Source organism: Rhinoderma darwinii, chromosome 3 (assembly GCF_050947455.1).
Source record: "Rhinoderma darwinii isolate aRhiDar2 chromosome 3, aRhiDar2.hap1, whole genome shotgun sequence".
NCBI lineage: Eukaryota > Metazoa > Chordata > Amphibia > Anura > Rhinodermatidae > Rhinoderma > Rhinoderma darwinii.
Window position 1 is genome coordinate 210,097,107 of NC_134689.1, and position 27,668 is coordinate 210,124,774.

Sequence of the window (27,668 nt, forward strand, 5' to 3'; positions counted from 1 at the left end):
AGACTGATTACCTATGGGCGTCGACACAGAAGTTGTGTCTGGTAGATCCTTTACAGTTGCCTTTAATTTGGCAGGCCAGAGAAGAATATATAAAGCCACATCTGCAGACATTAACATTTTTTTTAACCAATTATCATACCACCCAACCGTCCCAGATTCAGTGGGTCAGTCCCGAATTCCAGGCGGTGTCCAGCTGTCCCGGGCGGCCGGGGGTTTGTCCCACTGTCAACTGTATATGCGTCCTCAAGACGCAGATACAGTTGAACCCAATACTGAACCATTAGCTCCCTGCTTCAGAATTAGTTCAGAGCGGAAGAGCAGAGGGAGCTCCTCCGCTCCCCGAGGACTCCCCGGCACAGGGCTATTTTTAAGCGCTGCGCTCAGGGAAGCCCTTGATGTCATTGTCCATATATGGACAGTGACATCAGTGGATACTGATTGAACGGAATCCCCGTTGTCTATGATCTGGGCCGGGGGTTCAACTCCTAGAGGAATCCCTGAGGTCACTGTCCATATATGGACATTGACGTAAGGGGCTCCTCCAGAGTCGGCAACGGGGATTCCGCTCAAGGGGTAGCCACTGATATCACTGTCCATATATGGACAGTGACATCAGGGCTTCCCTCTAGGAGCGGAATCCCCGGCCTATGCTCTGGTTGTGGATACCGCTCCTAGGGGTGAGTCCCAATGGCGCTATTTACAGGGGGGTAGCGCTATCTACAGGGAATAGTGCTATCTTCAAGGGGGGGTGTGGCACTATCAACATGGACACTATGGCACTATCTACATGGACACTATCTACATGGGCACTGTGGCACTATCTACAAGGGCACTGGCACTTTATATGTGTTCAATGGCACTAGGGGCATCTTTGGGGGGCATTATACTGTATTAGGGCAGTGAGGGGGGCATTATACTGTATGTGGCAGCTATGGGGGCATTATACTGTTTGGGGGAATTAAGCTGTATGGGGAGCTATGGGGGCATCTGTGTGAGCATTATACTGTATGGGGCAGCTATGGGGCATTATGCTGTATGAGGGAGTTTGGGCATTATACTACATGTGGGCATCTGTGTCGGGATTATACTACATGGGAGAATCTGTGTGGGCATTATACTGTATGGAGGGGCATCTGTGCAGGCATTATACTGTATGGGGGCATCTGTGTTGGCTTCATATTTTATGGGTGCATCTATGGGGCATTATATTTTATGGTGGCACCTAGAGGGTATTATATTGTGTGGGGGCAGCTATTTGGTATTATACTGTGTGGGAGGCACTATGGGAGCATGATACTGTTTGGGCTGAACGGGTGTGTGTAGTCGGGGATTGGGTAGGATTAGAGGCGTGGCTTAAAAGAAAAAAAAATTGCCACGGCGCACTTCACGCACCGCATCGGTTGTCCCTCTTTCTGGTGCTTGAAAGTTGGGAGGTATGAATTAACAAGGCTAGGCTTAAACTACTTTAGACCATTACATTTTGTAGGAATGTTGAAATAGTGTCGCCAAACGTATCTCCCAGACGTGTACAACTGTATGCCTATACACAACAATATAGCTTACAATGCAAATAATCTGCATTGGGTTCCTTGAGGAAGCGGGAATGCGAAACACGCATTGAGAAGCTACACATGTGTGACCAAAGCACCTGATTACTATGGGTAATGTACTTTTCTTGCTTATTTTAACCTAGTATATTGCTGTTTTGTCTAGGGCATTGTGTCCATATTATTACTGTATTAGATATATGAATACTTCTGCGACCCTGTCTGCATGTAAACTTCCATTCACTGTATGAACGTTATACATGATTGTATTAGCATTGTTTAATCATATGCAATATACAATGCATTACCAACTCATTGACTGCATCATTTACTATACCATGTACTGGTGTTGAAATGTCTCACTAAGTACCCCGTTTCTGTCTTTTTAAAATAAGGATTTGATATTTTATTTTTATCTATTCAGTAATGTATGCCTATTCAGTAGTATATACTGCCATTGACTCATTTTATTTTGCATATAGTTGCATTGAATAGTGAAGTTGGCTAATATTTCCAATACAGTTTTGTCAAAGGTATACCAACATATTAAACATATTATGGGCAAATTAGAAAGATATGTTAAACCTAGTGTGAACAGAGCCTTAGAATTAAATGCATGATAGAATATCAAATTTGTGAAGTCTGTGATCTTTCACTACAACTGATTTCTATAGGGTGATAAACCCACATTGGCACTGCTTGTAGATACTTTTTATTTTTTTTTAATTACTGGAAATATGACACTAAAGTATAAGCAAACTGCCATGAACAAAACCATAGGCACTGCCCTTTCATTCTAGAAATCAATGCTGGCTGGAGTTTATTTTGACCAGATTTTCCCTTTAAATATCTATTTACTCTTACAAATACTTTTGTAACTCAGTTATTGTCAAACCAATGTGACATTACACAACACTACTGACCAAGGGAAATAAAACTGGAATGTATGGTGCCTGTAAAATTCGAATAAATAGATTTTAAACTGACCCCATCATTTTTAACAATAAAATGAGAGCAACACAATGGTGAATGAAACACTAATTGAATATCAAATGGTCCTTGTCACCAGGAACCATACTCCAACTGGGGCACATTTCCTTACATTGATTCCAAAGTACATTAGCAAGCCAAGATCTGTCAGATTTGCTTTCATTAATAATTTGCAAAAAAAAAATATTTATTATTGTGCTGCATTTTGTTTGTTACACATATGCGGAGCTTAAATCACTGACATTACAAGATATTCCTCTCAGCAGCTTAATAAGTAATAGTAGACGGGAGTTCATTTAGTATAAGCCTTTTTTTTTTTTTTCAATAGCAGCATAGGACAAATGAAATTACAATATAGATCATCCTTTAGTCTATTCTATACAATGAACACCATTGTGAACGAAAGTGCCATAGAACGATTTTGACAAGTGAAGGAAGAATTTTAGAGTATCCACGGCAACAATGAGGATCTCAGTCTAAGTTTTTGTGTTTGACATCTGAGACAAAATTGAATGAATTGTTATTATGGAAAAAAACAAGACAAAAAACGCTTAAACCCGCACACTAAACCCATGTATGGTTGTAAATGTCTCATTCTTAGTATTAAAGGCAAAGCCGATCTCTACACAAAAAAATAAGTTTATGGATGGAGAAGTATGTTATCTAACACTACCTTTCCCTGTTCTTAAGGTCAGAAGGTAGGAGTAGCGAATTGGTTAGAAATAAAACATTTTCAGCGATGCGAAGAAATCGTTTAATTACATAAATAATATTCAGTCATGCTGAATTTCTGAAACAGCGACACGGATAATTTTGGAATAACCTAAACCCATAAAATCATTAGATGTGAAATGAAAAATATCATTATGAGAAGTAACAACAAAAATAAAGTATTATTGAGCACATGGCCATTGAGGACATCTGCATGTGTAGGGGAAGCATGTTGCACAACTACAGTATATGGTCTTTTATTGTTTCTCCAGACTTTAAACTTGGATTAAAAGTGCTGTACCCCATAATTCAAAACCGGGGCATGCTTTAAATCACACAATCCAGAAGTCACTAGTGTCAGGGTAAGGAATAATAGACGGGGGAAATAACTGTGGGAAATTAGACGCTTTTATTGGATGCCTAGAGTAGGAAGAACACTACAATATTCCTCAGTGAAAGGCAGCCGCTTTCAACAATGGTGTGAATAAATCCTTTACTAGATTGAGATGGTCAGAAATCTTCCATGGATCTTGTATACTGTTTAATTTGTTGACAATTTTCTTAGTGAGTGGAGAAACAACATATAGGAATCGTTTCATCAAGACCAATAAACTGCTGTAATACACAAAAGGCAAAAACAAGAGTGAACCCGGAAATTCCTAAATCTACAATATAAATGCATGAGTATTAGGCCCCAGTCACTACAAAACAACATAGGTACACAATTTCTGTGCCACTAAGGTAGGCTGATTTTGTCACAATAAATTAGAGGTAATAGATTAATAATTGTGAAATCAGTATCAATGAAATCAATAAGTCATAATTCATTTAAATAAATAATATTGTAATTTTGCCTACCAATAGGAAAACCAAAAATTATGTGGGCGTCACAGAAGACATGAATATTTTCTGAAAGGTCATAAAACACATTAGCCGTGTCTAGACCACGGCTCTTTGTGATCTCTATGCCATGGCTTGTGATTACTACCTTTTAGAAGATATTCTAAATGTATCAGGTCATCTAAGTTAAAGAGGCTCTGTCACCACATTATAAGTGCCCTGTCTCCTACATAAGGAGATCGGCGCTATAATGTAGGTGACAGCAGTGCTTTTTATTTTAAAAAAAAGATCTATTTTCACCACTTCATTAGCGATTTTAGCTTTATGCTAATGAGTTTCTCAATGGACAACTGGGCGTGTTTTACTGTTGACCAAGTGGGCGTTGTACAGAGGAGTGTATGACGCTAACCAATCAACGTCATGCACTCCTCTCCATTCATTTAGTGAGTGCATAGGGATACTGCTAGATCACTATGTGCTGTCTTATACTAACACATTAACGATACTGAAGTGTTTAGACAGTGAATAGACATTCCACGGGATGTCTATTCATAATCCCTGCACTTCGTTAATGTGTCTGTGGTAGTTACGCTTGCTCTGCTGTAACTACCACAGACACATTAACGAAGTGCAGAGATTGTGAATAGACATCCTGTGGAATGTCTATTCACTGTCTAAACACTTCAGTATCGTTAATGTGTCAGTATAAGACAGCACATACTGATCTAAAAGGATCCCTATGCGCTGACTAAATGAATGGAGAGAAGTGCATGACGTTGATTGGTCAGCGTCATACACTCCTCTGTACAACGCCCACTTGGCCAATAGTAAAACCCGCCCAGTTGTCCATTGAGAAACTCATTAGCATAAGCTAAAATCGTTAATAAAGTGGTGAAAATAGAACCTTTTTTTTTAAAAAAAAAAAAGCACTGCTGTCACCTACATTATAGCGCCGATCTCCTTATGTAGGAGATAGGGCACTTATAATGTGGTGACAGAGCCTCTTTAAATTAAATTTATTTTATATATATATATATATATATATATATATATATATATATATATATATAGCGATCAAAATATTGAGAGTTTTGGTCTGCTCCCTGGGGCCTGCACCCACATTCTTTAACCGGTGCTGCTGGATCCTTGTTTGTTTCTGTATATATATATATATATATATATACCGTGTTTCCCCGATAGTAAGACACCCCCGATTGTAAGACGTATCGGGGGTTTCAGGGGGGTCGGCTAATATAAGCCGTACCCCGAAAGTAAGACATATGTCTTACTTTCGGGGAAACACGGGGGTATTGCCGCCTCCTGCCCACTTCCGCGCCGCCCCCCTCTCCATACGTCACCGCGCCGTCCCCTGCACTTGTCAATGCCGCCTCCTGCTTAAAATACGGTAATGCACACAGTATTAACTCCTTAACGCCGAAGGACGGATATATCCGTCCTCAGCAGCTGCTAGTTCGCGCAGGAGGACGGATATATCCGTCCTGTGATGGCGCGGGTACTGAGACTGTACCCACGCGATCAGCGGCAGGAGCACGGCTGTTATACACAGCCTGGCTCCTGCTGCAACTGCCGGAATCAAAGCGCGCGCCGATTCCGGCAGTTTAACCCATTAAATGCCGCTGTCAATAGTGACAGCGGCATTTAATGTGTTTGACAGAGGGGGGAGCTCCCTCTGTCACCCGATCGGCGCCCCCGCAAACAAATCGCGGGTCGCCGTCGGGTTTCCATGACAGCCGGGGGTCTAACAAAGACCCCCAGGTCTGCCTTCAGCATCTGCCTGTTAGGCGATGCCGGAGGCATGACCTAATAGGTTGCCTGTCAGTTTTACACTGACAGGCAATAATGCTTCGGTATACTAAGTATACCAAAGCATTATATATGCGATCGGCACATCGCATAGTGAAGTCCCCTGGTGGGACTAAAAAAAAAAATGTAAAACAGTTAAATAAAGTTTGTGAAAAAAAAATAAATAATAATTCGACAATTTTTTTCCAATATAAGACATACCCCGAAAGTAAGACATAGTGGGGCTTTTGGGGATAAAAAGAAAGTAAGACACTGTCTTACTTTCGGGGAAACACGGTATATATATATATATATATATATATATATATATATAAATATATATATACATACACACACACACAGATCATAAAAACCACCTGCCTAATATTGTGTAGGTCACCCTCGTGCCCCCAAAACAGTTCTGACCCGTCAAGCCATGGACACAAGACCACTGAAGGTGTCTTGTGTTGTCTTGCACCAAGTCGTTTGCGGCAGATCCTTTAAGTCCTGTAAGTTGCGAGGTGGGACCTCCATGGATCGGATTTATTTTCCAGCACATGCCATAGATGCTCGATCGGATTGAGATCTGGGAAATTTGGAGGCCAAGTCAACACATTGAACTATTTATCATGTTCTTTATACTATTTCCAACCAATTTTTTAAGTTTGGCAGGGCACATTATCCTGCTGAAAGATGCAACTACCATTAGGGAATACTGCTGTAAAGGATCTGCCAGGCACAGCTTCAGGGTTAACGCCAATAGATAATCAGTCTGCACCTGCTTCTATGTCTGTGAGACTGACTCCATCTTCCACCACTCAGGGTGGCAGGCTTAGGAGTGGGAGAACCTATCACAGCCTGGCCAGACGGAGCTAGCTCCCGCCCTCTGTCTATTTATACCTGCCTTTTCTGTTCCTCCTTTGCTTGTGGTTCTTCTCGTTTGGTTTCCTGGCCCTGCTGCAGCTTCTTGTACCATTGTCCTTGCTTCATATTGACCCCGGCTTGCTGACTACTCTCCTGCTCTGCGTTTGGTACCTCGTACACTCCTGGTTTGACTCGGCTTGTTTACTACTCTTCTGCTCTGCGTTTGGCACCTCGTACTCTCCTGGTTAGACTCGGCTTGTTCACTTCTCTTGTTGTTCACGGTGTTGCCGTGGGCAACTGCACCTTTCTCCCCCTAGCTCTGTGTACCCTTGTCTGTTTGTCTGTCGTGCACTTATTGAGCGTAGGGACCGTCGCCCAGTTGTACCCCGTCACCTAGGGCGGGTCGTTGCAAGTAGGCAGGGACTGAGTGCCCTGGCTCAGAGGGTCAACCAGCCTGATGCTACCATGGTAGTCCCCCTCACCTCACCTCTTGAACCCCACCTCAAGTTGCCCGACCGGTTCTCAGGGGACCGGAAGACTTTTCTCTCCTTTCGGGAGAGTTGTAGGCTCTATTTTCGTTTAAAGCCCCACTCCTCAGGTTCTGAGGGCCAGCGGGTGGGTATAATTATGTCCCGGCTCCAGGAAGGGCCCCAAGAATGGGCCTTCTCCTTGGCTCCTGACGCCCCTGAACTTTCCTCCGTTGATCTTTTTTTTTCTGCTCTCGGACTCATCTATGACGAGACTGACAAGACTGCTTTTGCCGAGAGTCAGCTGGTGACCTTACGTCAGGGTAAGAGACCTGCTGAGGAGTATTGCTCTGACTTTAGGAAGTGGTGCGTAGCTTCTCGGTGGAATGACCCTGCCTTAAGGTGCCAGTTTAGGTTGGGTCTGTCGAACGCCCTGAAAGATCTGCTAGTTAGTTATCCCTCTTCTGACTCCCTAGACCAGGTTATGGCTTTAGCGGTACGACTTGACCGACGTCTCAGGGAACGACGACTTGAACGTCTTGATGTTTTCTCCTCTGACTCCCCCATGATGCCTCCCGAGGTTCCGTTGCTTCGTTCCTCCCCGGAAGACTCTGAGGTACCTCTGCAACTCGGGGCCTCCGTGTCCCCCCAACAACGTAGAGATTTCCGCAGGAAGAATGGTCTCTGCTTCTACTGTGGGGATGACAAGCATCAAGTGAACAACTGTCCTAAGCGTAAGAATGCAGCCGGAGAACTTCCGCGCCTAAAGTGATCATCGGGGAGGTCACTTGGGCGCACAGGTATTTCCCGTAAATATGAAACGTAATAAAATCTTGCTTCCCTTTCAGGTCTCTTTTGGTGGTAGGTCTGCTACCGGCAGTGCCTTCATGGATTCAGGGTCTTCTGCTAATATCATGTCTGTGGAATTTGCTATGTCTCTAGCTATGCCTTTGATTGATTTGCCTAAACCTGTCCCGGTAGTGGGTATCGACTCCACTCCTCTTGCTAATGGTTATTTTACACAGCATACCCCTGTTTTTGAACTCCTTGTTGGCTCCATGCATTTGGAGCGGTGCTCTGTACTGTTAATGCAGGGATTATCGTCCGATTTGGTTTTAGGCCTTCCCTGGTTGCAGTTGCATAATCCCACGTTTGACTGGAATTCTGGGGACCTTACCAAGTGGGGTAATGAATGCTTGACGTCATGTTTTTCTGTTAATTCTATTTCTCCCCCTGAGGTGGTGAACACGCTACCTGAGTTTGTTCAGGACTTCGCCGATGTTTTCTCTAAGGAGGCCTCCGAAGTGTTACCTCCTCATAGAGAATATGATTGCGCAATCAATTTGGTACCAGGAGCTAAGCTCCCTAAGGGTAGGATATTTAATCTCTCTTGTCCCGAACGTGAAGCCATGAGAGAGTATATCCAGGAATGCCTGGCCAAGGGTTACATTCGCCCCTCTACTTCTCCGGTAGGTGCTGGCTTCTTCTTCGTAGGGAAGAAGGATGGTGGTCTTAGGCCATGCATTGACTACCGAAGCTTGAATAAGGTCACTGTAAGGAACCAGTATCCCCTTCCTCTGATTCCTGATCTCTTTAATCAGGTTCAGGGGGCCCAATGGTTCTCTAAGTTTGATCTACGGGGGGCGTATAACCTTATCCGCATCAAAGAGGGGGATGAGTGGAAGACTGCGTTTAACACACCCGAAGGTCATTTCGAATACCTCGTCATGCCCTTTGGGTTGTGTAATGCTCCCGCGGTCTTCCAGAATTTCATAAATGAGATTTTAAGAGACTACCTGGGGTTATTTCTTGTAGTGTACCTTGATGACATACTTGTGTTTTCCAAGGACTGGTCCTCCCACATTGAGCATGTCAGGAAGGTGCTCCAGGTCCTTCGAGAAAACAAACTGTTTGCAAAGACCGAAAAATGTGTGTTTGGGGTGCAGGAGATACCATTTTTGGGCCAAATCCTCACTCCTCATGAATTCCGCATGGACCCCGCCAAGGTCCAGGCTGTGGCGGAATGGGTCCAACCTGCCTCCCTGAAGGCGTTACAGTGCTTCCTGGGGTTCGCTAATTATTACAGGAGGTTTATTGCTAACTTCTCGGTCATCGCTAAGCCTCTTACGGATCTCACTCGCAAAGGTGCTGATCTCCTCCACTGGCCTACTGAGGCTGTCCAGGCTTTTGAGGTCCTTAAGAAGTGCTTTATCTCGGCCCCGGTGCTGGTTCAGCCCAACCAAATGGAGCCATTTATCGTGGAGGTTGACGCGTCCGAGGTGGGAGTGGGGGCTGTCTTGTCCCAGGGTACCAGGTCCCTCACCCATCTCCGTCCCTGTGCCTACATCTCTAGGAAGTTTTCACCCACTGAGAGTAACTATGATATTGGCAACAGCGAACTCTTAGCCATTAAATGGGCATTTGAAGAGTGGCGCCACTTCCTGGAGGGGGCTAGGCACCAGGTAACGGTCCTTACCGACCACAAGAATCTGGTTTTCCTAGAATCTGCCCGGAGGCTAAACCCGAGACAAGCTCGTTGGGCGTTATTTTTTACCAGATTCAACTTTGTGGTTACCTATAGGGCTGGGTCTAAAAATGTTAACGCTGATGCACTGTCACGTAGCTTCATGGCCAGCCCTCCTTCGGAAGTAGATCCTGCTTGTATTTTGCCTCCAGGTATAATCATTTCCGCTATTGATTCTGATTTAGTCTCTGAAATTGCGGCTGATCAAGGTTCAGCTCCCGGGAGCCTTCCTGAGAACAAGCTGTTTGTTCCCCTGCAATTCCAGCTAAGGGTACTTAGGGAAAATCATGACTCCGCACTATCTGGTCATCCAGGCATCCTGGGTACCAAGCACCTCATTGCCAGAAACTATTGGTGGCCTGGGTTGCCTAAAGACGTTAAGGCCTACGTCGCCGCTTGTGAAGTTTGTGCTAGGTCCAAGACTCCCAGGTCCCGACCAGCGGGCTTACTATGTTCTTTGCCCATTCCCCAGAGATCTTGGACCCATATCTCCATGGATTTTTATCACCGATTTGCCTCCATCTCAAGGCAAGTCGGTGGTATGGGTTGTAGTAGACCGCTTCAGTAAGATGTGCCACTTTGTGCCCCTCAAAAAACTACCCAATGCTAAGACGTTAGCTACCTTGTTTGTCAAACACATCCTGCGTCTCCATGGGGTCCCTGTCAATATTGTTTCTGATAGAGGGGTACAATTTGTTTCATTGTTTTGGAGAGCCTTCTGTAAAAAGTTGGAGATTGATCTGTCCTTCTCCTCTGCCTTCCATCCTGAAACTAATGGCCAAACTGAGAGGACTAATCAGTCTCTAGAACAATATTTAAGGTGTTTTATCTCTGACTGTCAATATGATTGGGTCTCATTCATTCCCCTTGCCGAATTTTCCCTTAATAACCGGGTCAGTAACTCGTCAGGGGTCTCCCCCTTTTTCTGTAATTTTGGGTTTAATCCACGGTTCTCTTCCGTTTCACCTGGTAGTTCCAACAGTCCCGAGGTAGAGGTCGTTCATCGAGAATTGTGCACAGTCTGGGCTCAGGTTCAGAAGAATCTAGAGGCGTCCCAGAGCATACAAAAAACTCAGGCAGATAGAAAACGTTCTGCTAACCCCTTGTTTATGGCCGGGGATCTGGTGTGGCTATCGTCTAAAAATTTGCGCCTTAAGGTCCCGTCCAAGAAGTTTGCTCCCCGGTTAATAGGGCCGTACAAGGTCATTGAAGTCCTCAATCCTGTCTCCTTCCGACTGGAGTTGCCCCCATCTTTTCGAGTACACAACGTGTTCCATGCCTCCCTCCTTAACTGCTGCTCCCCGTCCTTGGCTCCCTCGAGGAAACCTCCGGTCCCTGTTCTCACCCCTGAGGGGGCAGAATTCGAGGTGGCCAAGATTGTGGACAGCAGGATGGTCCAAGGCTCCCTCCAGTACCTGGTCCATTGGAGAGGATACGGGCCTGAGGAGAGGACTTGGGTACCCGCTCGGGATGTCCACGCTGGGATATTGGTCAGGAGGTTTCACCTTTGTTTCCCCAGTAAACCAGGTCCACTTAGAAAGGGTCCGGTGGCCCCTCATAAAAGGGGGAGTACTGTAAAGGATCTGCCAGGCACAGCTTCGGGGTTAACGCCCATAGATAATCAGTCTGCACCTGCTTCTATGTCTGTGAGACTGACTCCATCTTCCACCACTCAGGGTGGCAGGCTTAGGAGTGGGAGAACCTATCACAACCTGGCCAGACGGAGCTAGCTTCCGCCCTCTGTCTATTTATACCTGCCTTTCCTGTTCCACCTTTGCTTGTGATTCTTCTCGTTTGGTTTCCTGGCCCTGCTGCAGCTTCTTGTACCATTGTCCTTGCTTCATATTGACCCCGGCTTGCTGACTACTCTCCTGCTCTGCGTTTGGTACCTCGTACACTCCTGGTTTGACTTGGCTTGTTTACTACTCTTCTGCTCTGCGTTTGGCACCTCGTACTCTCCTGGTTAGACTCGGCTTGTTCACTTCTCTTGTTGCTCATGGTGTTGCCGTGGGCAACTGCCCCTTTCTCCCCCTAGCTCTGTGTACCCTTGTCTGTTTGTCTGTCGTGCACTTATTGAGCGTAGGGACCGTCGCCCAGTTTTACCCCGTCGCCTAGGGCGGGTCGTTGCAAGTAGGCAGGGACTGAGTGGTGGGTAGATTAGGGCTCACTTGCCTGTCTCCCCACCCCCATCATTACAACTGCCACCATGAAAGGGTATATTTGATCTGCTATAATGTTTAGGTAGGTGGTAAATCTCAAATTACCATTAACAATGCCAGGACCCAAGGTTTCCCAGCAAAACATTGCCCAGAGAATCACACTGCTTATACCGGTTTCCCTTCCTCCAATAGCGTATCCTGGTGCTATCTCTTTCTCAGGCACACGCCACCCACATCATGTAAAGGAACGCGTGATTCATCAGACCCATCCACCTTCTTTAATTGCTCCATAGTCCAGTTCTGATACTCACATGCCCATTGTAGGTGCTTTCAATAGTGAAAGGGGTTCAGCATGGGCACTCTGACCGGTCTGTGGCATCACAGCTGCAAATGCAGCAAGCTGTGATGCACTGTGTGTTCTGACACATTTCTTTCATACGACTACTGAAAAATATGTACTGTACTCTAAACCCTAAATTTTATTAGTTATAATTAAACAATAAACCAATATAGGGCAATTAAAAGCAAAATAAATGCTCAGCAGAATGAAGGGCTATGAGGCAGAAATAGGTAACAGTAACCGCAACTTCTACCAATGAAGAGGAGGCATCGCTGGTTGCTAACCAAAGCTCAGCAAGCGTTGCAGAGGCAGAACTGCACCAACACAAATAAATGGATCTGTCAAAATGGTGAGCCGCTACATGACAATTGTAGACAGAATTATCAAAGATTGTTTAGGCTCAAAAAGCGATCAGAGAACAAACTCACTAAATATCCATCGGAGAACAAAATCAACCGGTACCGGAGTACTTAACTCATTCAATACATCAGATACACCAGATGTACGAGCTGCGCTGGTTATTATTTATTATTAGCATACCATAGATAGTGTATATATATTATTACGCGCTAAGACACATTGAAAGCAGACCAGGCAGCTTGTAAACAGGGGTTATCTGGTGCGCCAGTCTGGAGAGCAAAGTAGTGAGGACTTTTTTTTTTCAGCATTGCGTACACATGTTGAAGGATATAATCCTCACTGATGAAAATACTAGGTTAAAAGTAGAAAAGTATCAGAATGTTTAGTAAATATGTTGCACTTGTGCGACTGGAAGGAGACGCGCCATTTTCAAAAACAATAGAAAAAGTATAGTAGTTTATGTTGTAACTCATTATTAGTCGGTCTTCCCCTCACTAAACGCTCCCCTCTCCAATCTATCCTGATTGCAGCAGCCCGGCTCATATTTCTGACCAACCGCTACACCAACGCCTCTAATCTGTGCCGGTCACTGCACTGGTTGCCCATCCCCTTCAAAATTTAATTTAAATTTATTATTCTCACCCACAAAGCTCTCCACAGTGCTGCACTGCCTTACATCTCCTCCCTTATCTCTGTCTAGCACCCTACCCATGCTCTACGTTCTGCCAACGACCTTAGAGTAAAATCCTCCATAATCCGAACCTCCCACTCCCGTATCCAAGATTTTTCTCGTGCTGCACCAGTCCTCTGGAAAGTGCTCCCCAGACAATCAGATTAATTCCCAATATCCACAGTTTTAAATGTGCCCTGAAAACACATATTTTTAGACAGGCCTATAACATTCCCTTATCTAATTCCTTTCCTAGGCTCCATTAGTCATCAGAATAAGATTCCCTCACTCTCCTTCTCTTCATGTCCATCATACACGGATACTGGATGGTGACCGGCTCATACAGCTTTATGTGTACCACCCATGTGTATAAAAGATGGCTAGACTATTGTACAGAACAAACACTTTTACACTTTGTGTTTCCCTTATTTTCTCATAGATTGTAAACTCTTGCGAGCAGGGTCCTCACTCCTCCTGTCTGAATTGTAAATTAGCTTTGTCACTATGTAATGTCTGATACTGTCTGTTTATGTTCCCTCTAAATTGTGAAGTGCTGCGTAATATGTTGGCGCTATATAAATAAAGATTATTATTATGTTGGTAAAAGTGACAAGGGACTTATAAAGTACTTATGTCGTTTAGGCTGAACGGCGTTTTTTTCAGAGCACACATATACATGCAAAGTATTCCCCTATTCAAATTCTCATTCTTTAAGTAAAACGGTGGCGGTGAAGCTCAAAACTTTGGGTCACTTTTGGACAGTTAAATAAGGAAACTGCACGTATAGAAATTCCATGATGTACTGCATGTGCAGAACAGACTCAGACTCTTTTTTACAAGTGGATGTGGTCAGATGACTGGACAGAAAAGGCATGGAGAAATCAAGTTTTCTGTGATTTACTTGCAGTTTCTAAGTACACACACAAAAAGATAAATGGCATCCAGCACTCCACAATAAGGGTATGTTCATACGCAGTAGCAAAATACGTCTGAAATTACCGGAGCTGTTTTCGCCTGATTTTCAGACGTTTTTTAACAACGTGCGTTTTTTATGGACATTATTGGAGCTGTTTTTCAATGGAGTCAATGAAAAACAGCTCCAAAAACGTGCCAAGAAGTGCTGGAGTCCCATGCAGAGCGCTAGTATCGGCTCTGCTCCAGGACTCTGTGGAATTCCCTGACATCGCTGTCCATACATCGACAGTAATGTCAGAGGCTTCCCCAGAGCAGGAGTCCCAGTGATGTCAGGAGCACAGCTGGAGTCCCAGGAAGAGCCTACTAGTGCTCTGCCCGGGACTCCAGCTCTGGGGTTTCCCCTGATATCACATTCCCGTCCAGGAGAATCCCCTGACGTCACAGTGTATGGACAGTGACGTCAGAGGCTCCAACAATAGTGCCATCTTTTGACAGCGACGTGTAAAATTACACCTCGTGGGAACAGAACATTGTAAAACCCATTGAAAGCAATGGGCAGATGTTTGCAGGCGTAATGAAGCCGTTTTTTCAGGCTTAATTTGAGGCGTAAAAAAGCCAGAATTACGTCGGAAAACAGTGCGTGTGAACATACCCTAACACAATAACAGTATCTCTGCTGACTTAGGACTGACTATATTCTGCTGATGAATTTGCAGGGCTATGGTGAGGAATTTCTCCTCCACTCACTGATCTAATATTACATTAGTCCCATTCAGTAGGGGGAGTGATTCTGATTATAGGAATGAATTAGGGAATTGTTATATATATATATATATATATATATATATATATATACACACACACACACAAACACACACACACACACACACACACACGCGATAATACACCTACATACGTAGATTTTTGAGAAACCTGTGACCCTAATTCACACTTCTCCATCATGTTCAATCTTTTAAACTTACAAACCCCAATTTAAGCAGTTCAAGGAAAAATTTCAAATAGGCACAGTCAATTTGCACTACAGTGAAGGATAAAAAAAACTCGTACTGACAGTTTGAGAGATTGCTCTTTGGAGAATAAAATCATGTAGTAAAACTTTGATAGTCCAACGTGCTTGTGCACAATCCATTTTCCCGAATTTCCTATTCTAGAAAGGGACAATTGTTCTAGTGGATTAGCAGGAATTCCAGATAATTTCTATATTAATATATACTGTAAATCAGGGGACTCAAGCACGCGGCCCGCGGGCTGCATGCGGCCCCTGGGGCAGTCATCTGCGGCCCGCGGGACACAGAGCCGCTAGTACAGGCTCTGCTCCGGGACTCTGTGGAATTCCCTGACATCGCTGTCCACATATGGACAGCGATGTCTGGCGCTTCCCCAGAGCCGGAGTCCCGTGCAGAGAGCTAGTATCTTCGGCACTCTGTGGAATTCCCTGACATCGCTGTCCATATATGGACAGTGTTGTCAGGGTCTTCCCAAGAGCGGAGTCCCGAGCAGAGCGCCAGTACAGGCTCGGCTCCGGGACATCCACTGAAATCGCTGTCCTCATATTGACAGCGATGTCTGGGGCTTCCCCACAGCCTGAGTCCCGTGCAGAGCGCTAGTATAGGCTCTGCTCCGGGACTGGGGAATGCCCTGACATCGCTGTCCTCATATTGACAGCGATGTCTGGGGCTTCCCCAGAGCTGGAGTCCCATGCAGAGCGCTAGTATCGGCTCTGCTCCAGGACTCTGTGGAATTCCCTGACATCACTGTCCATACATCGACAGTAATGTCAGAGGCTTCCCCAGAGCAGGAGTCCCAGTGATGTCAGGGGCACAGCTGGAGTCCCAGGAAGAGCCTACTAGTGCTCTGCCCGGGACTCCAGCTCTGGGGTTTCCCCTGATATCACATTCCCGTCCAGGAGAATCCCCTGACGTCACAGTGTATGGACAGTGACGTCAGAGGCTCCAACAATAGTGGAATCCCCAGCCAAAGCGTCGGCAACGCTCTGGCTGGGAATTCCACTCCTAGAGGGAGCCCCAATGAAGCTATCTACTTGGGGTGTGGGTGGCATTATCTGCAGAGGGCACTGTGGCAGCATCTGCGGAGGGCACTGTGGCAGCATCTGCGAAGGGCACTGTGGCATCATCTGCGGAGGGCACTGTGGCAGCATCTGCGGAGGGCACTGTGGCAGCATCTGCGGAAGGCACTGTGGCAGCATCTGCGGAGGGCACTGTGGCAGCATCTGCGGAGGGCTCTGTGGCAGCATCTGCAGAGGGCACTGTCTCAGCATCTGCGGAGGGCACTGTGGCAGCATCTGCGGAGGGCACTGTGGCAGCATCTGTGGAAGGCACTGTGGCAGCATCTACTGAGGGAACTGTGGCAGCATCTACAGAGTGCACTGTGGCAGCATCTACAGTGCACTGAGGCAGTATCTACAGAGGGCACTGTGGCAGCATCTACAAGTGGGTGTGTGGCAGTATCTGCCGAGGACACTGTGGCATTATCTAGGGGTGTGTTGCATTATCTACAGAGGGCACTGTGGCATTATCTACAGAGGGCACTGTGACATTATCTACAGAGGGCACTGTGGCATTATCTACAGAGGGCACTGTGGCATTATCTGCAGAGGGCACTGTGGCATTATCTGCAGAGGGCATTGTGGCATTATCTACAGAGGGCACTGTGGCATTATCTACAGAGGGCACTGTGGCATTATCTACAGAGGGCACTGTGGCATTATCTACAGAGGGCACTGTGGCACTATCTAAAAAGGGGCTGCCCAATCTTGACATGTGTGTCTGCCAAACGCTGCCAACTGAGCCACCGGTCTGCATTTAGTGACACTTAAACTGGAAAACTGGATTGTTGAAATAAGCACGTGGAGAATTCTCTCAAATTTTAAACCTAGCGGTATTATTATAGTAACGTAGTATTAGTATTATAGTAATGTAGTGTTACAGTAGTTCAAATAACTAATTGTTTAACAATAATTTTGTATTGTATCAAATTTGAAAGTAATGCGGCCCGTCAACTTTCCATTTTTTCTATATGTGGCCCACTTACCCGGCCGAGTTTGAGACCCCTGCTGTAAATCATTGTTTTAGATGCAGGTTGATATTTTTATTAATAATATTTCCAAAACAAAACAACTGAGAGCAGTATTCTCACATACAGATTGCTGCTGATGCAAGACAAAAGAGAGGAAATCACAAATCCACAAAAAATTTAAGTACCAACAATGGAATCAAAATTCTACACACAGACCAAGATACAATTTAAGCAATATACAGATGTGTCCTTCCCTAACTTATCTCTAAACCCAATATATCCTGAGATGTGTGGCAAAATGTTAAACATATATATAAAAAAGCGTACGACTCCAACAGTCTGACTGATACCATTCGTCTGCCATCCATTGCCTATAGACTTCATGACATAGGGTATCATGACATAGGGTGAACACATATGTATTTGTATTTCACACCGGAACTTTAAATATAATCATGCTTTATTATACTAAAAAAATCATTTGTTACAATAATTTGAATTATAATATTGATTATTCTTGAATTTATTTAAAACATGTTTTCTTTGGTCAACCTCTTTCTATTAAGGTATGATATCAATGCCTGCCATAGAAATCTATGCTGCTATACATTTATGTGAAACAAAGAAAATATGCTCTTTTATACTTCGTGCCCCCGAGGATGTATGAAAAATACCGAAACGCGCAGGGTCAATGTATAATCAGTGGGTTTAGGGATACTGCAGGTCTTTGTTCCCAAAATGTGTTCATTTCAGATAGGAACAGTACAGATCAGTAACCAGACAGAACTATTTAACCCTTTGGTAGGACTGAAATATACTAGCAATCACTCCTATGTAACTGATCTTGCTAAAGACAGCAATTTTTTTCAATAGAGGTGTTAATAATCTTTTTAAATAAGCAAACAAATGCTAAGTTTAGAGACAATGTAAACCTTCAGTGATTATATTAAAAATATTAAATATAAATATCATTATCTATTCTGAATCAGTGTGTAACACACATGGCCGCGGACCGTCGGGATTACTCACCCCCTGATGGCCACAGCCATGGATCAGTGAGCGCTTGCCCCCATCTCCTCCTCAGGAGACGCCAGCGCTCACTTCCGCTTCACTCTGTGTCCCGTAGGGTGCATAAGCACACTCGTGACCGGCCTTAAAGGGCCAGCGCGCGCACCTGAATTGTATACCAAATTAGCCCATGATTCCTGGACTATAAGAAGGACCCTGCCCCTTCCTTTATTGCCTGAGCGTTGTTGTGTTACCCATGTTAGTCTTTGCAAATGGTCCCTTAGGCCTCATGCACACTTCCTTCACTTTTTTATCGACCCTTTGTTATCCGTGTGGTTTCCATGTGCACTCTGTGTTTCCGTTTCCGAGCGCTGAGCATGGTACTGTCCAGGGTGCTGAAAGAGCATGGTTGTTCAACGCTAGTCACTGTACAGGGTGCTGAAAGAGTTAATGGACTGCACTGATCGGCGGTAACTCTTTCAGCACCCTGGACAGTGACTAGCGCTGAAGAATGACGATGCTTGGTGCTCGCAAAGTACAATTCTAATGAAATTTTAAAATACTTACCCAGAACTCCCTGCTTTTTCCTCCTGTCCGTCCTCCTGGGATGACGTTTCATCCCATGTCACTGCTGCAGCCAATCACAGGCTGTAGTGGCGGTCACATGGGATAAAAGTCATAACAGAAGGCCGGACTGGATGATGTCAGAAGGCCGGCCTCCTGGGATGACCCTTCCTCCCATGTGACTGCCTCTGCAGCCAATCACAGGCTGCAGCGGCCACATGGACTGCCGCGTCATACTGGAAGGTCGGACTGGAGCAAGAATAGGGACTCGTCACCAAGACAACGACCGGGATACGTATGTACTACTGTTTATTTTATTTTTATCAGCAGCCTCTTCTCTCTATCAGTGCTGGATAGAGAGAAGTGGAAGCCGATTAGTGTAATATCTCTAATGTACTTCTGCCCGCCCGGCCGTTGCTAGGCAATGGCTCCGTCACACACGGATGCCTTCCGTGTGCCTTCAGCTTTTTTGACGGCCCCATTGACTTGAATGGGCCTCACGGTCACGGAATCTCGAACCAAAGTAGGACATGCTCTACTTTTGTCGGAACGGAGAAACGGGGCCGTCAAAAAAACTGAAGTGTGCATGGCCCCATTGAAATGAATTGGTCTGGGTGCTAGCTGTCAGAAAAACGGCTAGCACCCTGAAGGAAAAGACTGAAGTGGCCATGAAGCCTTAGTGTTTTCCAGTTCTCCGTGTTCCCGTTTCTGCTACCTGTATCCCGTACTACCTTGTTCCTGTGCCGTAAAGAGTTGGAGTCGTGTTGTGCTGTATACTACGCCTTCCGTATAACACCGCGCCTGGTGTCTGCCTGCTGCGAAGGTCCCATCCGAGCCTACCATCACTTATCCGAACTATAGACTTTGACTTGGTATCCTGTTGGCAAGCTGCTATCCAGCTATGGAGGTACGGCCCAGAAGGTCCACACACCCATCGTGACACAGTGATATACCTTTTGGGGTCTATGGAGGCGAAAGAAAAAGCGTCATCTGATTGGGACCATTTCTTGCCTTGAAGGGTTCTGAAGCAGGGGTTGTTCAAGGTGGTCAATATATGTTAAAATAAATGTTGAAGCATTGCTGAAGTATAAGTACATCATTATTACAATTCAACAATGCATTTAAAGAAGCAATAACAGTAGTAGGATTTAGAAAATGATTGACCTACAAGTGCTCAGACTGAATACATTTATTTGTTTTCTTACACACTGCACTGAAAAAAGTTCTAAAAGAACAATGTATCTCTGAAACATCCTGCTCTGGATTCAGAATAAATTTGCCTTGTCAAAATAAAGAGGAAAATATTTTGACATCTGAGAAGTACCTCAAACAGCATGATAATAAACACATTTGCCACATTTGGGATTACAAATATAATATAACCTTCAGTTCTTGTAATGCCTCATTCCAGCCACATACCTAGTATAATAAACAATATATATAAAAATATGTACACATCAATTCCTCTTATGGATGTGATGCAGTGTTACTGCACTATGTTGCTTTTGGTTTGTAATAAAAAAAGAAAAAAAAAGTGTCATCAGAAAAGCAAAAACACTAAAGCATATGATTTTTATCCTTGGCTCTCGGTTCCCCATTTAGGCAAACTAGATATATCATACATCCTTAGGGCAACACATTTTAGAGGGGAGCATAAAAGGCTCGGTGGTTCCCTTGTAACCTACCGGTTCCCAGTGACTGAAGAGCCACAAAGCCCCTAGACTATATGTGCAGCAACATCATTGGCCACTGGCATATGCTCCAGCAGTACTCGTTCTAGGCAGTATAAATTACCATTTTATATTTGGTGGTAATGCTTTGTCAGCACATTGACCCCCATTCCCATGCCTACAATACGACATCCACACTGACAATATTGCAGACATATCCTAAACACCGAACAGTGCTATTTTTGACGCGAAAATACCCATTTACTTCAGTATTCACCACTTATAACATTCACCACTTGTACAACTTTATCATTAACGTGGCTCTGAACTATCTTTCAAAGTTGCATGTGGCTCACAAGGTAAAAAGAAGGTTATCTTGTGACCTAACTTATCTTTGGTACAGCTAAGAGGTTTTAAGTGTCACGTGATTAGCCAAACGGAAAGCAGCAATGTGCAGTCAAAACCTTTCAAATGATTCTTATTTTAATACACCATTCTATAAATTTCCTTGCAAAAGTGACACCATGAAGACACAAGAACATTCCACAAATCTCAGTGGGGTAGTTATTGAATATCCATCAGAATACAGTAGGTCAATGAAAAATTGAAAGTAGATTGCACATATGTCAATTTCGATAGAAGACATATGAGACGTATGAGAATTGTGTAAAATTATAAACTTTTGTTCATAAGTTGGGAGAAATGATGCATACAGTACATGGGTTTCATAATTAGTAGCTGGCAAAGTGCTTAAAGAGTAACTGCACTTTCAAAAATATTTTGATATGTCATAGAGAAATATCAGAAGTTTTTAACGGTGGGGGGGGTCTGGGTGTTGAGGCCCTGACCGCCGCTGAAACAAAAGGTGCAGAAGTACTCAGCCAAGCGCTCTGCACCTTCAGCTGTGATCTGCGCTCCCTGTCAGGCTGAAGATGAGGCAGATAATCCCAAATAATGTCCACCTGATTCCTCCTCCAATTTCTTTTTAATTAGCACAAAACAATCTCTGCGATTCTACCAGGTCCTCTTGGAAGAGAACCTGCTCCCCTTCTCCTCCATTCTTCAAAACCAAATACATACAGTTCATACTCATGAAGTGACAGGTGTCATGAGCCTTAATACCCCTGAGGCCACTCTCCTGTTACACGCTATCTCTTGCAAGCGGCAAAAACAACTATTCCCTGTTGAAAATCTGCTGACCCTTCAACTGTAGAAGAATGGTTTGGAAAAATGTCCCAAATCCAACGCATGGAAGAACTAATTGATCATACAGTACCTCTGAGGATCACAATCGGTATGGCAAAACCTGTTTTCACTGTTCTACTTTCAATCATCCAATACTTAATACACCCTTGTGAACTAACTGTGTCCCTTGATGTAGGCACTCCCCATGGAGTGCCGTTCAATAATTAATTAATCGTCATAGCAACTTGCGGCATGCTCGAGATTCATTGGGACACACAATATCCCCCTCCTCCCCTCCACGGTCTCCTCCCCCTCTCCCTCTTCTTTGTCTCTTGCCTTCTCTCCTTTTTGTGCCTGTGGTTTATCTCCCTATAGATCAAACTCCAAACTGTCTTACGCACTTTTCTGCATTTGTAAGGCTCACCATTGTCCGCTTTGCCCACATTGTCAATACGGATGCTATTTATTAATGTCCCTTATCAGATCCATACCGCACATATGGATTGACATCTACATAACTCACATTGCTTGGATTGGACTATTTTATTTTATTGTGTCTTTAATTGTATACTTGTCTCCTATGGGGATTTCAGATCTATGCTTTATTTCTTCATTTATTTACTCATAAGCACATATGCACTTATGATTGTTTATGCCCTGGAGATGTTCCTCGGTCGAACTGTACATCATAGTCGGGTAGGGGGAAAGTATAGAGCGAGCCCACAGGCTTAGCTCGCTCCATCCTTAGCGGGTGTTGGCTGTATATTAAAGCCAACAGTTCACTGCAATGGCTGGGATACAAGATAACGCTGATCCTGAGCATTTAACCAGATATCGTGGCCAATAGCGACCGTGGCATCTAAGTGGTTAGAAAGAGGGGGAAAGTCCCCTATGTCACTCCATCACCCACCCCTCCCATGGTTGTCATGGCAGCTTGTGAGGCTAATGGATATCCCAGGTCTGCCATCTCTGTGCTCCTATCCTCTGGCAGGACTTAATAGGGGCAGGTAAAAATTGCAATCTTCAAGTCCCCATGGACACAAAAAAAGAGTCAAAAACTAATTAAATGAAAAAATTACAAGTTTTTAGTAAAGAAAAAGTTACAATAAAAAAAATGAAAAAAACTTTTTCCATTATTCCTTAACAGTAATATAAAAAAAACTAAAATAAACATCATTGGCATCGCCGTCACCATAAAACTCCAAACTGTTACATTATAACATTATTTAACCTGCCCGATGAACGATGTAAATAAAAATAAATGCCAAAATTACTGTTTTATGAACATCTTGACCCTCAAAATCAAATAAAATAAAAAGTGATCAAGAAGTCATATATACTGAAAAATTGTACCAATAAAAAGTACACCTCGTCGCTCAGAAAACAAGACCTCATACGGCTATATTAATGAAAAAATAAAATGTTATGGTCTTTAGAAGGAAGGAAAGGAAAAACAAAGAAAAAAAATGGCTGCGGCGGCAAGTGGTTAATGTTCTGAAGTGGTTAAGTCAGAGTCCAAATATCAATCAAATCTGTGCTTGATTTAAAAAATTCTGTTCACTTTTACCGTAAAGAATGTTGAAAAAATTAGTCGACACGTACAAAGCTGATAGAACTCTATCCAGTCAGACTCAAGGCTGTATTGCTACTAAAGATGCCTCTACTAAATAGTGACAAATGGGATGAAAAAATAAGTATGCAATTATTTTGTTATTAATTGTTTTCATGGACAATAAAAAGTCTCTTTCCACTGATCCAAGTAAAAAAACAACACATTTCTATGACACGATCTACAATAAAATAAGTGCAAAGGAATGAGACTTTGGGGCAGATTTACTCTTAGTCCAGACTTCCAGGCAATCTCTGCCTGGCATAAATTATAGTATAGTAAATTGTAGTGTTAGACAAATGGTGGTACCGCCACTCCTGCCTCATACCGCCCACTTTTTGCAACTTTTAAAAAATTGGCACAGGACTAAAAGGTCGCAAATTCTAGCAAACATATGGTGTGTCTAAAATTTCAGACTTTTCTACGCCGGAAACGGACGTACATCGTTTAATAAATTCCCATTTTTTATTTTTTTTTGCAAGTGTATCAATTCTAGCCTCCTGGAGTAAGTCTGTACTGGGCCACAGCCACAGACTGAGGGCTTATTCAGACGAACGTGATATACGTTGGTGCAACGCGCGTGATTTGCAAGCGCCTCGCACGGACCTATGTTAGTCAACGGGGACGTTCAGACAGTCCGTGAGTTTCACGGAGCGCGTGTCCGTTGCGTAAAACTCAAGACATGTCCTATATTTGTGCGTTTTTCGCGCATCATGCACCCATTGAAGTCAATGGGTGCGTGAAAATCACGTGCAGCACACAGAAGCACTTCTGTGTGACGCGCGTGATTCGCGCAACAGCAGTAAAAACTATGAATGTAAACAGAAAAGCACATGGTGCGTTTCTGTTTACAAACAGAGTGTCATAATGATGGCGGCTGCGTGAAAATCACGCAGCCACGCATCGCACGCGGCTGACACGTGGAGCTGTTATGTACTTTTTGCGCGCACAAAACACAGCGTTTTTTGAGCGCGCAAAATGCACACGCTCGTGTGAATCCGGCCTAAGGGTCCCTTTACATAGGCTGACTTCCAGACCATAAATTGCACCGAATTATTATATAGCTAGTCGATCGGTGCTCATTTAACGTCCATTTACATGTGGCAATCATCGTGAGTATGCAATCTGTACACAGTTCACATGTTTGGCCGCAGTACATCTTGTTTAGGCAGGGAGATGTGCTGCAGATAATAAATGATTTTTAGGATGGCATAATGATGCGATCAACGACAAACAAGCATTTGCTTTTTTGTCGATTGATCACTGGGCATGTTTACACTGGGCAATGATCGGGACTGAATCGGGACTGAATGTTCGTACAAACGTTCGGCCGATCATTGGCCTGTGTAAAAGGTCCTTTACTTTATGTCACTTATATGTTCACCAATCAGTAGCTTGTGAGCGCCATGTGCCTGCATTTGTAGAAGTTATTGTGCACCAATGATAAGAGGTAACCAGATTCTGGAGTGTTACTGCTAAAGCGGTAACGTGAAGATCCTGGGCCCCATGGCAAAATCTGTAACAGGGCCCACGACTATGATGCATCATTCATAGAACTGGTCTCTTCATATGGGACAGTGGGACCTTTTGAGCTCCTAAAACCTTAGGGCCCAAATGTGACCTCACCCTTTGCACCCCTAGAGTTATGCCCCTGCTTATTGACTTTCTATAATAATTCACCACACATCGGTTTCTATACGCTGTTATTTACAGTAGCACAAGAGTCTTTTGCATGCAGAGCTCTGACTTCCTATGGATCTAAAGCCAACAGCATACATGCAAAATGAGTCATTCATCAGCTGCACAAGGAGAAGACAAGAACCAAGTGTTTTCTTTTTTTTTTCTTTCTAACTAATCGTGAAAGGGTGTTCAAGATCCTCGACATAAAACTTCTGGATATAACATAACGGTCATCAGTCATTGAACACTGTAACTGTTACTTACAGGGATTAGCATAGCATTACTAGAATGTGGCACTCGGATCAGCACAGTTCAGTTAGCACTAGACTAGACTCTGTGCTGAGAATGTTATCATAGTGTTATTAAGATGACAATGCTAATTTACACTGAGTGGGCCGCAATGCAAAATCGGTTACAGGGCCCCCGCCTACCATGTGCCATGTATAACACTTGTGACTTCTCATATGCCAGAGAAGTTTTTAAGCCTGGTGGCAACTCCTACCTTCTATTGGACCGTATTCTCCGCGAAAAGCCAATGTTAACCATTACAGCCAAAAGGGCACTGTTCTCGGCTGAGCTCTCCTGCCCATTTATTTCAGCGATCATGGAGGTCTCAGCACCCAGAACCCCACTGATCAAAACTTCTGACATGTTACTATGACGCGTCAAAAGTTGAATGAAACGACAGTTACTTTTTAACATATTGCTTTATCAGACAACCTTTTTAAGAAGATTCGACCATGCTATGTTCCAAAAAGTACATTGTGGCCTAGCCAATCTTCATTGAATTTTCAGCCCCTAATGCATTTGCTCGTGCCATGCTCCATTTGGCATTATATAGTAGCACAGAACTGGAAATGGTTCCGGCTCTGTCATGTGTATAACGCCTAAGACTTATTAAGGCGTTGCATCTAGAAAACTGGCATAAGAGGGTCCTGAAAATTGTTGCAGGAGAGATATTTATCAGAAGTTGTGAGACATAGTAAAAAATATGTAGCAGATGTTGCTCAATTTTTATTTAATGGCAATATCGGTCCATGTGACATTATTCATGTTTGTCCCAATATGCTATATAAAATCATTAGATGACAAGTTCTGTGAGGCAAGACAAGCTTTCCTCTTAAAGAAGATTCCAAGGCGTGCCAAAAATCAATGAAAATACAATTTATAAATGTACTTAAAAAAACAAAAAATAAACAAAGATAAATAAGCTGCCTTGTGGTAAACTATTAAGCACGTTCAATACTAAAAAGTCGGTCTATGGGTTGCTAATGTTTTAGAATCCATCCTGAAACCAGTAAATTAAAAAAGTCATTTTTGTGAAGCTGTTCAGAGTGGTTGCAGGTATAAATCAATTTGGCTAGCAATTAAATGCAATTATTGCTCCAGCAGATGCTGTGTAGTGCAAATGGAATATCAATGCAAAGCCTTAGAACAGACACAGCCATTATTCCTGAATAAATACCTGCATTAAAGTTATGAATGGATCCATTTCTTCTTTAATTAATGACTAGGCACAGCTTTATTTGTATGCGTCTTCCTGTCACACCTCATTTATAAATGGGCCGCATTAAGATGTGCTGTGTATGGCACGAGACTCTGTTAAAGTCATAGTCACAAATAACTACAGCTACGTATATTCTGTGTATATCACAGGCTCTGTGGATAAACTCCCTTTTTTTTTTTTTTTGCTGTGTCCTGTTCACCTCGCCCCACTTACATATCTAAACCGGCAACTTGTGAATTATATTGTATACATAGCATCATTAATATCTTCATTATTTTGTATAAATCACATGAGTGACAATACACGACAAGAATGAGTAAATTACAAATGCCAATAACATAAAATGCCATGTTCTGCAATGTTCTATGGTTTGCTGCACTATGCACACATACAGAATCTCTAGCTACATCCAGTTATGTAAAGTAATGCTGTGTAATGCTAAAAAAAGAAAAAGTTAAATGTCATTCTAAAAAAACAAACTAACAATAAATGATAGCGGCCGTATAAGAATATCACAAAATTATTCTCTGAATAGTTGAAGGTTAATTGATAAATGGGCACGTCAGATGTTCTCCTTTGCATACGAGAAGAGCTGTATCTTTTCTTAATGAGAACGCTGATTCTCAAAGAATATGTGCTGAGCTGTAGCCAACTGTGAAAATAGCTCCTGAGTTGACATTTTTACCTTCGGATGCAAGTAATTTGTGTTAGTACTGCGGTCGCAGTCCTGTGATTATAGCACACAGGTGTACAGCTACAGGTGTTGTACGGAGAACGCTATTCCTATCCAAGTCGCATAAGGGCATTCTTCTGTATTAAATCTGCACCAGCAAAGGCTACTACAAGAAAAAGTAACCGAGCATATACTCATTGCACAACTACAATTACACATATCACATCTTTTCAATAAGCCATAAAAAGGCTATATTGTTATAGTAAAGGGTTTTGGTCAAAAACAAAAGCAATATGCAGCAATTTCCACCATATGCAAACACTTTCCGGCACAATGTTATTTTTTTAAGCATGCTACTTTTAAACTATTGGCTTGCAAGCAATTATAAAACAAAATAATACGCGAAATGCATTAAATATAGTGAAACAACCTGTTAACTAGGTCCCAAGAACGCAGAGCCTTTACCTTTAAGGGTACATGATATTATAATCATAATCCTTTGAAGTGGTCCTGTTGGTTCTCCTT

General features: G+C 43.5%; 1 protein-coding gene across 1 annotated transcript in view; it reads right to left on the reverse strand.

The window, feature by feature from the left end:
- MAGI2 (membrane associated guanylate kinase, WW and PDZ domain containing 2) overlaps positions 1-27,668 on the reverse strand; it is a 967,915-nt gene that overhangs the window by 310,586 nt on the left and 629,661 nt on the right. The gene's annotated exons all lie outside the window — the stretch shown is intronic.